Raw genomic sequence first — 14,436 nt, 5'->3', positions numbered from 1 at the left:
AGATGTCCTGACTCGATGGTGATTGGGAGTTTCTTCCCAGTGGAAAGAACTAAGAGAGAAGAGCTGAAATCCTAACATCTTTGGTGAATGGAAAGTCAAGGCACGAGGCCTGGCACAGACTCAGAGGTCCAAGAGAGTTCTAGCTCATCCTCCTCATCTCCTCAGGATCTAAAAGAACCGCAGACTGAAGACGGGTCACTGATGTGAGGCCTTTAAGCTCTGAGAAGGTCCTTGCCTCTCAGGATGGGCTTGTCCAATGAGAAAGGCTGAAATTCCAAGTGGGAGGTTGGAACTAATGAAGAGTATTACAACCCTTTGTGTGAAAGCATGGCAATTTGCAAAATGGAACTCGAGTGGGGGTTCAAGAGAAGAATCTTCAAGATTCTTAGAATACTGATGAATTGCTTATGTACCAATGTATAATATACACTCTCGTTTAGATCATCAGAAGACGAATTCATAGATACTAAACATGGTAAGATTACATGAACGAGTGGTTCTATCACAAGCATGCATAAAACAGTAAACAAGACAAAAAGACAATATACAAGAACAGTAACAACATCACAAGTATATGTGTGCTCATTCAAACAAAGGTTTTTCTATGAATTAATTAGAGAAGAGTCTATTTTTATAGCAGTATGTTTCAGAGAGAACTCTCCACATACTCTTAGGTCGTAAAAGTTATCTAGTCTGGCTGAGGTGTCGTGGTTGGCATGGTAACCAGGGGTCTGGAGTCGTTCGCAGACATCCTGGCACCCAGTATGTTTATAGGAGTCTGTGATCATTTGTTAATCTAACGAATAATTGATTTGTTAAATCAAATGAAAAATGGTGTGTCTGATTGGTTCAAATGCTACATATACTTGCCATTTTAGCCCTTTTCCCTTTGTTTTGTAACTTGGTTAATTATATATAAGTCAAATATATTTCATGTATTCATTTATTTTATATATAGACTATATATATATAGACTATAGCCCCTTTCCACGATTCCACGATTCGGGTAGCCTGAATGAGAAGCTGACGTCTGATTTCTTCAAGTGGTCGTGTTTACCATGTTTGCTATGGTAATGGCTAATGTGCATAGCCTTTTGCATAGCTTATAAATATTTCTGCCTTGTATGGTGATCATAATCCACATCGGATCTCCAACAGAAGTTATTTGAAACACTCGCTGCTGTCTGAATGTGAGTTTTGAGCTAAAATTATTTTAAAAGTCTTTAATGCTGGTGTTACAGCTGTTAACTTTATGAAGTGATATGCAGCGCTGATGCTCTTCAGATGCAGAGAAACTACACCTTTGTTCATAACCACTGCTCTATTTGGCCTGCTTTTGCTCAAGGTTTTCGTCGGGCCAAAAAAACATAGCCTTTGGCCCAGAAGAAGCACCAACGAGGCATGATCAAGCCCCGGAAGTGACAGCGGAAACGTGACTATTGTTTCCATCAGCTGGTTTCATTTATCAACACTGCCTGTATGCTGTGTAAAAAAGGCTTGCACACTCTGAAAACAACCCCAAAATGGACAAGGAGCAAGACAGAATGAGTGAAGAGAGTGAATGAGACACTGAATAAAAATGTAATTTGAGTCTCTGACAGTAGGTGGCACTTATGTAACAGCAGAAATACAGCGGTTTCCAGGGTAAACACAACAGGCTATGCTACTTTCTGTTTCTGATACAAAGAAAATCAGTCAAACAGAATTTAAATGTTTTCAAATAGCTGTAAAGATATTTTTGTTTTTGGTCACTATGGGGAACACCTTCAGCATGACCGGTGTCTGAAGCAAACAACTAAACACGACAATAACACTGGCTGGCGACAGCTTATGACGTCACTACTGACACGACCACAGTATAAAAGGGCACTCAGAAAACACGTCATCCTCATCTTCACTGCTGTATATGTTAGCAGCTAAGCACGACTGGGAGGGCATGCTCTCTCATCAGAGGCTTTGCTCAGATACCCGCGGTTTCATGCGACTCTGTGTTGTGTGGGCAAACGCGTTCAGCTCTCGAGGGATCTGAGCTCATTGTGCTTATTTTGATTCAGTTTAATTTGATTGTTTCTTTCAAAATTATACTGCTGTTTATGTGTGTTTTTAGATTCTTATTGAAATATTTTAGTTTTCATATAGAAGAATACACGATGCACATGTTCTTGATTTTTGAGTAAACGTTTATTTTGGCTCTTGTAATTAAAGTATAATTGCCTATGAGTTTCAAAAATGATCTTTTAATATCATTAACAGTGACTCACATAATACAATGAAACAAATAACTATATACAATTATATATTTTTAAAATGTTTTTTAAATGCTTAATGTACCTTAACGTATCAATATAACATGCATACTTATATAAATTATGATGATTTATGTGTAATAAAAGCAAATTACCCCTTTAAAACCCTATATGGCGCTACTCTGTTAAGAAAGTAAGCCCTGCCCCTCACTTCCAGTTCTGTGGCTGTGGTTCTGCAGATGGATATATCTCTCAATTTGAGGGTCTCCTATGAGTATGCTCTCCAGGAGCCCCATCATGCACCTCTCCGAGCATTTGAGTTTTCCTCTCACTATGAGAGGCCATGGTAGAGTTGGTACTTAGTGTTTGCCTTGGTGCTTGACATGCACACCCCTTAGCATGTCAGCATGGGTATTTCATTTCCCCATGACAACTGTTAGAGGATGCAGTTTGAGTTCCCTTGGAAGGGAACTTCTCAGGTTACGCATGTAACCATGGTTCCATGAGAGGGGAATGAGAGACTGTCCACCCTTGTTCTTGGCATGCTTTGGACGCAAGCTTCAGACAAAGCAGAAGACGTGTTCTTTAAGTGCCCTTTTATACTGCTGTTGCGTTGGTAGTGACTTCATAGGCTGTCGCCGACCAGCATTATTGCCGTGTTTAGATGTTTGCTTCAGACACCGGTCATGCTAATGGTGTTCCCCATAGCTACTGCAAAGGGATGCAGTGTCTTGTTCCCTTCTCAGGGAACCATGGTTACATGCAGGGCTTGACGTTAACTTTTTTGCTCACCAGCCACTGTGGCTAGTGGTTTTCCAAATTTACTAGCCACTCAAGATTTTCAAAGGCCACAATTTTGTTGATGGGAAATTACGTTTTATATGACTTTTATATGACCATAAGATCCTTTTATATAAGCTTTCCAGTATTGGTTTGTCCTCATCTAGTTGTGATTGGTTTGCCAATTATCTCACCAACTGTGTCCAGCAATTGAAGGTTGAAAACATCATGTCAGACCCATTTATTATCTCTAAAGTTTTGTCTCAAGGCTCCATCCTGGGCCCAACCCTTTTTCTATCTACATCAATGATATAGCCAGAGCTGCTGGCACCTCCCGGATACATCTTTATGCAGATGATACCATTATGTACTCAGTTGGATCCTCTCCAAATACTGCGGCTTCCAGTCTTAAACTCAGCTTCACCTCTATAGAGCAGTTTTTTGACAATCTCCACCTCCGTATTAACACCAGTAAGACAAAATTTATTCTTTTTAGCTGAGAACCAGTTACCCAGACTCCACTTACAATCACCTGCATGAACGGTATGTCTCCGGAGTATGTCAAAAAATATAAATATCTAGGCATTTGGTTGGATTCATCCCTGTCATTCATTACACACATCAATAACCTTCAAACAAAAGTCAAAGCTAGGCTAGCCTTTCTTTTCTGCAATAAAGCTTCCTTTACTTATGCTACCAAATGCACCCTTGTTAAGATGACAGTACTGCCAATTTTGGATTATGGCGATATTATCTACAGAATGGCACCAAACACAGCCCTAAAAAAAACTTGACACAATTTATCATTCAGCCATCCGTTTTGCCACTAATGCACCCTTTCACATTAATCACTGTGACCTATATAAACTGGGCTGGCCCTCCCTTCATACCCGGCAACTCCATCATTGGTTTCTCTTCATATACAAGACAATCCTGGGCAAGACACCTCTCTATCTGTCATCTCTTCTTCATGCCGTTTATAACACCTATTAAACAAGATCAAGTAATTTGATTAAATTTAGTACCCTTCCTACTTTTACTACTTTTGGACGTAATGCCATCCGCTTTGCAGCAGTATATGACTGGAACATACTACAAAATACCCTGAAACTAACATCTCTGATACCATTCTCCACCTTTAAGTAAAACCTTCAAAATTACATAGTTGACTCTTGTTCCTGCTGACTATCATGAATCATATTTATACACAAATACTTTAGCACTTTACTGTTTTTCTTTTTCTCTTTTTTCTTTGTTGTCTATCTTTTTTAATTCAGTTGCTTGTTCTATGTGTCGTGTTTGACTATGTACAGTTGTACAGTATGTTCCTATTTATTCCTGTAGCCTCTTGGCCAGGTCATGTTTGTAAATGAGAAGTGGTTCTCAAAAAGTTTACCTGGATAAATAAAGGAATAAAAAAAAATAATAATAATAATAATAAACTTAATAGGCTACTGCATATAAAAAGGGCATTAATTAAAGGCCATTTTCCGCTAACCGTGTTAATGTATCATCTTTAATATCACATTCTTACATTTTATTAATAATTTCACTTAATATAATATGACAATATTTTTAAAATAGTTTTAAAATAGCTTCTTTTTTTGTAAATATACAAATATAAAATGTTGGAAAAAATGCAAAAATAAGCTACTATGAAAGTAAACTGCCAGTAGGTGGCAGCAAATGACTTAATTATAAGCCATTGAAGCATGCCTTCAAATGATTTGTTCAGACGGCTGATTCATTCAGGAATGAAGCAAGTGACTGTCTTTATGAAAAGGACTACTGAATCATTGAAAATTCAAAAAAACGCAAAATCATTCATTAAGGAAATAGAGATGCGTGACTATTTTGCTGTGATCTTTGTTTGGAACTATTTTCATTAACCAAAACGAACAAAAACAGTCAATGTTGACGATATATCCTTTCAATAAATTCAAATTTAAATATTGAACTAAAATGCATATTACCTACTTGTTTTAACTATTGTGTAAAATGTCAAATTTGCAATCATGGTTTTCAAGGAAAACTTAACTCTCTTGGTCGTGTCATGTTGCTTAACTAGGTTATATGTTATAAATATAAAAACAAAGTAACATTTTTATGTTTCTTCTGTGTGTAGTCGTGGTCATTTGTTTTAATTTCTCCACGAGATTCTCTCACAGACAGGCTGCTTGAGCCTCAACTGGCACAACCTTGTTGTTACTGTTGATTATCCATTATCAATGGCTGTTTACACCAAATGTAATAAAGACAGAATCATTCTCGCTGAAATTTAGGTTCTTCCCTAATTAGATGTTTTAATTAGATTAGTTGTCTGGTTGGGCAAGTAGATGTTTTAATTAGATTATTTGTCTTTTTGGGAAAGTGTAATTGTGTGTTACAAGCATTAATGTCAAGTTCTGTTACTGTAAATAATATTCAACCCACCGAAGTGGATAGTGAGACCGACTGTGTTACCGAACCACGGCTGAAATCCTCCCGCATTTGGCAGTTGTCAATGTCAAGCACTGGCTACATGCATAACCTAAAAGTTATTATCAGTATTCTCTTTTTATAAATTACATAACCCAATGGTTCTTGAGGTCAGAAAAGTCACAAAAATGTTAAAAGATTGTTGTCAGTGGTATATTTTTCACTGCAAAACAACACAAGAAATGCTGCAAATATAATCCTATGGGGACTTGCCTGTATCAACCTTACTTTTCAAAGAGGAATTTTTCACAGACATTCTCTGTGAATGTACTAGACTTCCGTTTCTATAGCTGCTGTATAACAGGAACAATAACAAAGTCCAATAAACTGTAAAAAGTGCTCTTAATTAAGACACTACATAAAATAATATGGTGAAGCCCAAAGTATACTTTGTGATACTTTTTGTGACTGCCTGGATCGTCTGCATACTACATCGCAGACACGAGGTGAATGTTGAGACAGGAGTCAAGAAAGTAGTACTGCGCATGTGTCAAGCTCTTGGAGGTTGAGTGTACTTTGAAAGCTGTGCGATACGGCTGTGTGCTAGCTGTGACGGAATGTGGAATGTGAAGTATACCTGGCCTTAGAAACACCAGTTTGCAATATCAGGAAGCAAGAGCTGTTTTGTATAGCTATAAATAGCCCTACTTGCTGGAATGCCACAGGTAGAGCGTTTGCACTGTGGGCAACACGAATTCCAGTCCCGGCTCGTTGAGCTTTCCTGATTCTGTCCCCTGTCTCTCTCCCACTTCATTTACAAATTTGCAGAAATGTATATAATAAATACGTTCATGATAATAAGATAAACATTAGTTAGACATAAATTGTTCCTGACTCCTCGAGTAAACGCCTCACAGTAAACCCGAGTTCAGTATATGAATCTAATATCATGACATTTATATGACCACATGAAATAAATAAGGTATGAGTAGACAAACGGACTTACCAATTAATAAGACAGAACTTCTAAGCTCTGGTTTACAGCATTCAGAATGGGAACTTATCACAAGAGGAACTCAAAACACATGTAATAAATTAGGTGTTAAATGAATGTTGTTTATGCTTTGGTTTGCAGCATTCTGAATTTGGTGATTATAAATGGTTTTGTTTGTGTGGTATCAGGTGAGCACCCGCCCTTCTTCAGTCATCTTATATTTTGTAATACATTTTGAGCATTTCACGAAAATAAGGGACTGGATTACGGACAAACACAGTGAATACAGGGTTGTGCAGGACGATATATAATGTTTACTGCTGCTGTACGTGACTTTAACAAAAATTGTATGTTCTTTTACACAGTCATTACTGGTCTTTCTCAGTTTACTTATGGCTTTGTTCTATTCTGAATACACTAAAATTCATTTTTAAAATGGAATCACACACACACACACACACACACACACATATATATATATATATATATATATATATATATATATAGTCAAACCAAAAATTAATCAGACACCAGATAATTTTTTTTATATTTTTTACTTTTGGGTGCGGGACACTATAGTTCATTTATGTAAGTGAGGATAGCAGAATAAAGTAAACTGACATATTATACCCAAATATTCTTCATACAGTGGACTGCCAGTAATATTGCTAAAAATTTGGGACCAAAAATGTGATTTGACACTTTGTCCTGACCATGTTTTGTTACATACCTTTCTATCAAAGTTATCTGACATTATCAAGATTAATTTGTTCTGACAATTTAACTCTTGAGTTCTTGCCATATTTTAAAGCCATTTTCTAAACTATAGCAAATAAACTGTGATAATGTAAGAAATGTTCAAGGTGTCTGAATACATTTTGGTTTGATTGTGTGTGTGTGTGTGTGTGTGTGTGTGTGTGTGTATATATATATATATATATATATATATATATATATAAATACAGTCATGTGAAAAAGCTAGGATACCTATTGAATACCTATTGATTATCCCTATTGAATTCTATGGTTTTCTGTATCAGGAAATAATAAAAGAAATATGTGGTCCTTGGCAGCAGGGCCGGTGCTGGGGTTTGCAGGGCCCCAGTACAAGTTGTACCTGTGGGTCCTGTTTGAAATTGTGCAGATAGCCCCCACATCTCTACGTCACTATGTGGAAATATTTGCGTAATGTCACCCAGATGTTCACGCAAAGAAAGAAGGCGTGGTTTCAGTAAGTGTTGAAGCAGTTGTGGCGACTGAGTTCGGAAACAGGGACACCAACTAAATAAACCAACTATGCCACCCCGGGGGCTTATTACCAGGGAATCGCCCTCAACAAACTAGGAGCACAAGGCTCACAGGCTCGTATCAGTTGGAGTCAGGCATAAGACTTGGGTGAGGTATACAAACAATAAAAATCACTTTTATTGATTAAAATAAATCCAAACAGTCACAGGAAAAGAAAACCACTAACACCAAAAAGGATATTCAAAATTGGATACTCCTGGCGACAGAAATTGGGGACGGCAGCCAAATCACTCAACTAAGGGGCCTCCTTATTCTCCTAAAAAAAAAAAAAAAAAAAACAAGAAAACCACCAAACACACGTGCACTCACACTGCACTCAGTCAAACACCTCCATGTGGCACCGCAATCACTCCAAAATACCACCACCAAGATGAGGAGGGCACCCGCCCTTAGTTTACTTGCCGTCCAGGCCTACAATAAAGAACACACACATAAGATGCACATACCACAAATAAAAAAAACAAAATAAAAAAAAACACAAACTACACAATAACAATTATTAAACCCAAATGCACAGTGTTCAATTCAAAACGGTAGGATAAACAGTCTCATCACATGTAGAAAGATACATTCCAGATGATCACCTCACAACATTGTTTAATACTACACATTCACCACTTAAATTCAGGGTACTCCTATGGGACCAGTTGGATAACCGAATATCCTAGACAGCATCAGGAAAATATGGACCAAGTGTTTGTTTAAATCCTACTTGGGCCACAAAGACCACACTTGAAAAAAAAAAAAAAAGAAACAAAAACAGTCACATAATGAGTAAACCAAAAAGGGTGAAGAACTTAAATCAAAACAAAAATGAACAGTGATGACCTAAGAATAATGAGCATCAAATGCCACTTTAAAATACAGCTCATTACATTCTAGATGACCAATATCAAATCCCGGGCAATGAAAACATCCCCACCAGTTCTCGTGGAACAGAAGAAAAACAGCTGACGATGAAGGTGTCGTTGAGGTCGGAGATGTCGTAGTGACACTAGTCATTCAGGAAACAGAGCAGCACAACAGCACACAGTATTGTTTGCTCGCAGTCTTATATCCATAAAATAAAGTAAAACAGCAGCACGTAGTAAGTTAGTGGTCGCTCAGCAACTTGTTAAACTGGACCTCTGATCCAAGCGTCCAGTAAACGACAATGATGGCAAAACAACCCAACATGACCTTGAACAGGCATATGAAACACCAGGATAAAAAAAAAAAAAAAAAAAAAAAAAAAAAATCACCAAGCGGACTTGCGGTCGGAATGAGGCATTAAATATAAAAGGTTGAACACATACCTGAAACAGCACGTCATTAAAGAACCGCGAAGCTAATCAGCTTTACAGGAAGCTCACACAACAACGAACGCTGCTGAGTGTACGCCGATTAATTCCCCTGTCCACTCTCCAGCTCTTGCACACCGCACCAGAACAATGACATGACGTCACATGTAATAGACTTAACATGCACCAACCACCTTTATAGTCCTCATAACTAGAGCTAAATCACCATCCAGCCAAGTGTTAATAGGCGGGGCGAATGCCTGCTGCTACACAGTCATGTCAAGGAGATTCTGTGTGTATCTAGGAGAAAGCAAAAGCACTTTATTTGGCCTTCCGAAAATAGATGCATTAAGGAATCTTTAAGATTACTTACAACAGAACAGCAATGCATTTTATGGATGAGAGTTTAGAAGGCATGGTTTCAGTATCCACTGTTAGTTTTGTAGGAGAATGTGGGGGTTATGATTTGTGTATTTTACCTAGGAGAGGAGGTAATTCTGACTTTGCTATATTGACGGTTCAAATGCTGAGTTTTGCGCGTCGTGTGTGTGTCTGTGTGTGTATGTGTGTGAGAGAGAGAGAGACAGGGTCATACAGTGAAGTCAGCTGTCTTAACCATCCTTGGCCTGTGTACTGCAAACACATAGGAGCTTCATCACTGTGTCTGTCACGTGACTCTGTCCCCATTTCGGGCTTGGACTGATGGTAAAACTAAGGACATTATTTACTGTCTTGACATTTAACATTATTTTGAAAGATGAAGCTTGCGATTTAGGAAAGGGGCATTACATTTCTGATGAGTGCTTGCGGTGTTTGGCCAATCACAATGCACTGGTTCAGTTGGCCAATCAGAGCAGACTGCACTTGTCAGAAGGACGACGCATTTGAGAAAGGCGGGGCATAGAGGACCTACAATAATGTACAGTATTTGAAAAATAATGTGTTTTTTGAACATTACAGTATTTGTCAACATACTCCAAATACACAAAATAATGATCTTTAAAAAAGCATCATATGACCCCTTTAAGTAAGAAATCAGAAAGAGCTTTATTGCCAAGTATGTTTGCGCATACGAGGAATTTGTTTTAGTGTCACAAGCGTCCAGTACACAGAGACAATAAATAATAAAAATAAGATGTGAATAAAATACACATACATAAAAAAATAACTAATTGTGTGTACAGTTGTGCTATAGAATAAAATAGAATAGGAATAGAATAAAAAATAAGTTGTAGGGATGTACTAGGATGTAGAATGATAAATAAGTATAGGTTATTGCACATACATTTATTGCATTTGAGAACTTTTAACTGTTCACAAGGTAGATTGCCTGAGGGAAGAAACTGTTCTTGTGCCTGACTGTCCTGGTATTTGTGCTCTGTAGCGCCGGCCAGATAGCAAAAGTTCAAAAAGGAGATGGCTAGGATACGAGGGATCCAGAGTGATTTTCAGAGCCACTTTCCACACTCTGGATGTATACAGTTCTTAAAGGGTGGGCAGGGGAGCACCAATAATCCTTTCAGCAGTCCGAACCATTCTCTGTAGTCTTCTAATATCTGATTTTGTAGCTGAACCAAATCAGACAGTTATTGAAGTGCACAGGACAGACTCAATGACGGCTGAGTAGAACTGTTTCAGCAGCTCCTGTGGCAGGTTAAACTTCCTCAGCTGGCGAAGGAAGTACAACCTCTGCTGGGCCTTTTTAACAATGGAGTCAATGTGATTGTCCCAATTCAGGCCTTGAAAGATGGTGATGCCCAGGTACCTGAATGTCTCCACTGCAGTCACAGTGCTGTTCATGATGGTGAGTGAGGGGAGTGCAGGGGGGCTTCTCCTGAACTCCATTATCATCTCCACTGTTTTGAGCATGTTAAGCTCCAGGTTGTTAAGACTGCACCAGACAGCCAGCTCTTTAACCTCTTGTCTGTAAGCAGATTCAGCTCCATCCTGAATGAGACCGATGACTGTAGTGTCGTCTGCAAACTTCAGGAGCTTGACAGAGTAGTCAGTAGAGGTGCAGTTGTTGGTGTGCAGTGGGGAGAGGACACGACCCTGATGCTGGTGCTGGTGATGCAGCTGTTGGATGTGAATTTACCAGTTCTCACTAGCTGTTGCCTATCTGTCGACAGATGGACAGAGAAATGGGTCAGTTTGGTCTGGAGGAGTGTTGGGATGATGGTGTTGAAAGCTGAGCTAAAGTTCACAAACAGGGTCCTCACATAAGTCCCTGTTTTGTCCAGATGTTGCAGGATGAAGTGCAATCCCATGTTGACTGCATCATCCATGGACCTGTTTGCTCGGTGAGCAAACTGCAGGGAGTCCAGTAAGGGTCCAGTGATGTCCTTCAGATATCAGGTGACATGCTAGTGTCACACTGTCTGGGCCTGGTGCCTTTCTTCTCTTGTTCTTTCTAAAGAACTGGCTCACATCATCTTCACTGATCTGAAGTGCAGTTGTGGGGAGAGGGGGGTTGCAGGAGGTTGTGTGGAGAAATGTTCAAAGTGTGTGTAGGATGTTAGACTGGGAGTTTCAAATCTACAGTAAAACGAATTCAGGTCTTCAGCAAGGATGGTGTCTTGTAGTTGGTGATGTCTTTCAGGCTTTTCCACACTGATGCAGGGTCATTGGCAAAAAATGGGTGTTCTAGCTTTTTTAGCGTAGTTCCTCTTGGCCACTTTCATCTCCTTATTCAGTGTGTTTCTGGCCTGATTGTACAAGACTCTGTCCCTCCTTCTGTAGGTGTCCTCTTTGGCCTGATGAAAATGTCTGAGTTTTCCTGTAAATCATGGCTTATCATTGTTGAATGTTAAATGAGTCATGGTAGGGATGCACATGTCTTCACAGAAACTGACATATGATGTTACAGATTCCGTGAGCTCATCCAGATCATTGGCGGCAGCTTCACATACACTCCAATCAGTGCAGTCAAAACAGGCTTGTAATGCCCACTCTGTTTCGTTGTTCCATCTCTTTACAGTCTTTACTACAGGTTTAGCAGATTTAAGTATTTACCTGTAAGTTGGCATAAGATGAACCAGGCAGTGGTCAGAGAGTCTTACAGCTGCTCTGGGGATGGAGCGATATGCATCCTTTATTGTAGAGTAACAATGGTCCAGAATATTACTGTCTCTGGTGGGACATGTAACATGCTGTCTGTATTTTGGCAGTTCACAGACACTTAAAGGGTTACTCCACCCCAAAATGAAAATTTTGTCATCAATCACTTGTCGTTCCAAACCCATAAAAGCTTTGTTCGTCTTCGGAACACAATTTAAGATATTTTGGATGAAAACCGGGAGGCTTGAGACTCTCCCATAAACTGCCAAGTAAGTAACACTGTCAAGGTCCAGTAAAGTATGAAAAGCATCGTCAGAATAGTCCATCTGCCATCAGTGATTCAACCGTAACGTTATGAAGTGACGAGAATACTTTTTGTACACAAAGAAAACAAAAATAACGAATTCCTCGCCTCTGTGTCTCTCCAAATCAGCGTAGCACCATTTTGGCAAATCTGTGCTAGCAGCGCTGCGCTGATGCGCTGTTTTCATTCAAACCAAAGTGTAAATACACGTAAAAAATGTATCCTTGTGGCGTAGCTGACACAGAAGAGCGTACACTGCCTGTGTACTGCTCAGATTTGACAAAATGGTGCAACGCTGATTTGGAGAGACCCCACTAGCATTGGCGCTGCCCTACAATTATGAGATTTGAACAGTAATGGGAATGCATAAGCAAGAAAAATAATAAATATTAAATATTAAAACATAATTATAAATAAATTATAAAATAAGTAAAATAATATAATTGATAAGTGTTAAAAATAATCAAATTATAAATCATGTAAATGACTAATGATTATATGATTATATAAATAAATGACTATAAATGAATAAAACAATAACACAAAATTTTAGGATGCTTAAATCCTTTACCTGTTGCTACACAATATTCACAACATGATACTGTTTACCTGCTGAGAAGGCCAAGTTTTTTGGTGCAAACCGCAGAATCACACTGTGGAACCCCTCCAAGGCAGATCTTTGGTAGAGAGTGCTCAGCTTTTTCACATCACCAAGAACACGCTTGTTCATTAGCACCTTCTCCAACCTGTAGGTGGACTTTTTGTTTGTAGAGGGGGATAGAGAATAACCATCACATAAACAATTATAGGTGCATATCAGCTGAGGATTCCAATAGCTTGTTTATTGAAGATGCAGGACAACCATCTGGAAGTGCATTACAATAGTCCAGTCTAGAAGTCATGAATGCATGAACTAGCTTTTCTGCATCAGGAACAGTTAACATGTTTCGTAGCTTGGCAATGGAAGAATGCTGTTTTTGTAACATGGGAAATGTGATTTTCAAAAGACAAAGTTGCTGTCTAATGTAACACCCAGATTTTTGACTGTAGAGGAAGTAACAGTGCATCCGTCTAGTTGAAAACTGTAATCCAAGAGATTCTGTGTACTGTTTTTTGGTCAAATAAGTAATATCTCTGTCTTATCTGAATTTAATAGGAGAAAAATATTGGTCATCCAGTCTTTCACATTTGTAACATACTTTGTTAAGTTAAGTTTCATCTGGTCTTGTTGAGATATATAGTTGAGTATCATCAGCATAACAATGGAAACTAATTCAGTATTTTCTAATAATATCCCCAAGGAGCAACATGTATATTGAAAATAGCAGAGGACCTAGGACAGATCCTTGTTGCACTCCATATTTTGAATAAATAAACAAACCATCTTAAAGCCTGCCCTTGAATACCTGTATAGTTTTGTAATCGATCTATGACTGTGTCGTGATCTATGGTGTCAAACGCAGCACTAAGATCAAGTAAAACTAGCAATGAGATGCAGCCTTGGTCTGATGCAAAAGCAAGTAATTTGTAATTTTAACAAGTGCAGATTCTGTGCTATGATTGGGCCTGAAACCTGATTGAAATTCTTCATAGAGATAATTTTTTTTTGCAGGAAGGAGCATAATTGAGCAGACACAACTTTTTTCTAAAATTTTAGACATAAATGGAAGATTTGAAATGGGTCTGTAATTTGCCAGTTCACTTGAATCTAGTTGTGATACTACAGATTTAACAGTGTGTTTAGAAACTGTTGTGATTTGACACCTCATATGCTTTAGTTAAAAGTGATTTCGTGTGGGATTTAGAACGTTCAGTGACGTCGCATAACTGCCAAATTCAAACTGCGTTTTCGCGCGTTGGCTGGCGCTGAGCCAGAGAGAGACGTGCACTGCTCTTGTCATATTATCAGAACTATGCAGTATTATTAACCACATAATGCATATTTTAGGTTTCAGAGATTTAAATACACATAAATACTATACATTTAGAGTTTGAAAAATCCACACATATGTCTATGGAAACAACAATAACAATCCATTCAAATTAAAT

General features: G+C 38.5%; 1 protein-coding gene across 1 annotated transcript in view; it reads right to left on the bottom strand.

The window, feature by feature from the left end:
* The window catches only part of LOC109069575 (membrane-spanning 4-domains subfamily A member 4A-like), a 32,687-nt gene extending 26,163 nt beyond the window's left edge, over window positions 1–6,524 (bottom strand). The window contains exon 1 of the mRNA XM_042722495.1: window positions 6,451–6,524. The gene's annotated coding sequence lies outside the window, so the exon portion shown is untranslated. The remainder of the gene's footprint in view (window positions 1–6,450) is intronic.
* Between the last annotated feature and the right edge of the window lie 7,912 nt (window positions 6,525–14,436).

This window comes from Cyprinus carpio, chromosome B4, assembly GCF_018340385.1.
Source record: "Cyprinus carpio isolate SPL01 chromosome B4, ASM1834038v1, whole genome shotgun sequence".
Lineage (NCBI taxonomy): Eukaryota > Metazoa > Chordata > Actinopteri > Cypriniformes > Cyprinidae > Cyprinus > Cyprinus carpio.
Note: the sequence above shows the minus strand (reverse complement) of the source record. Positions and strands in the feature narration are given on the sequence as shown.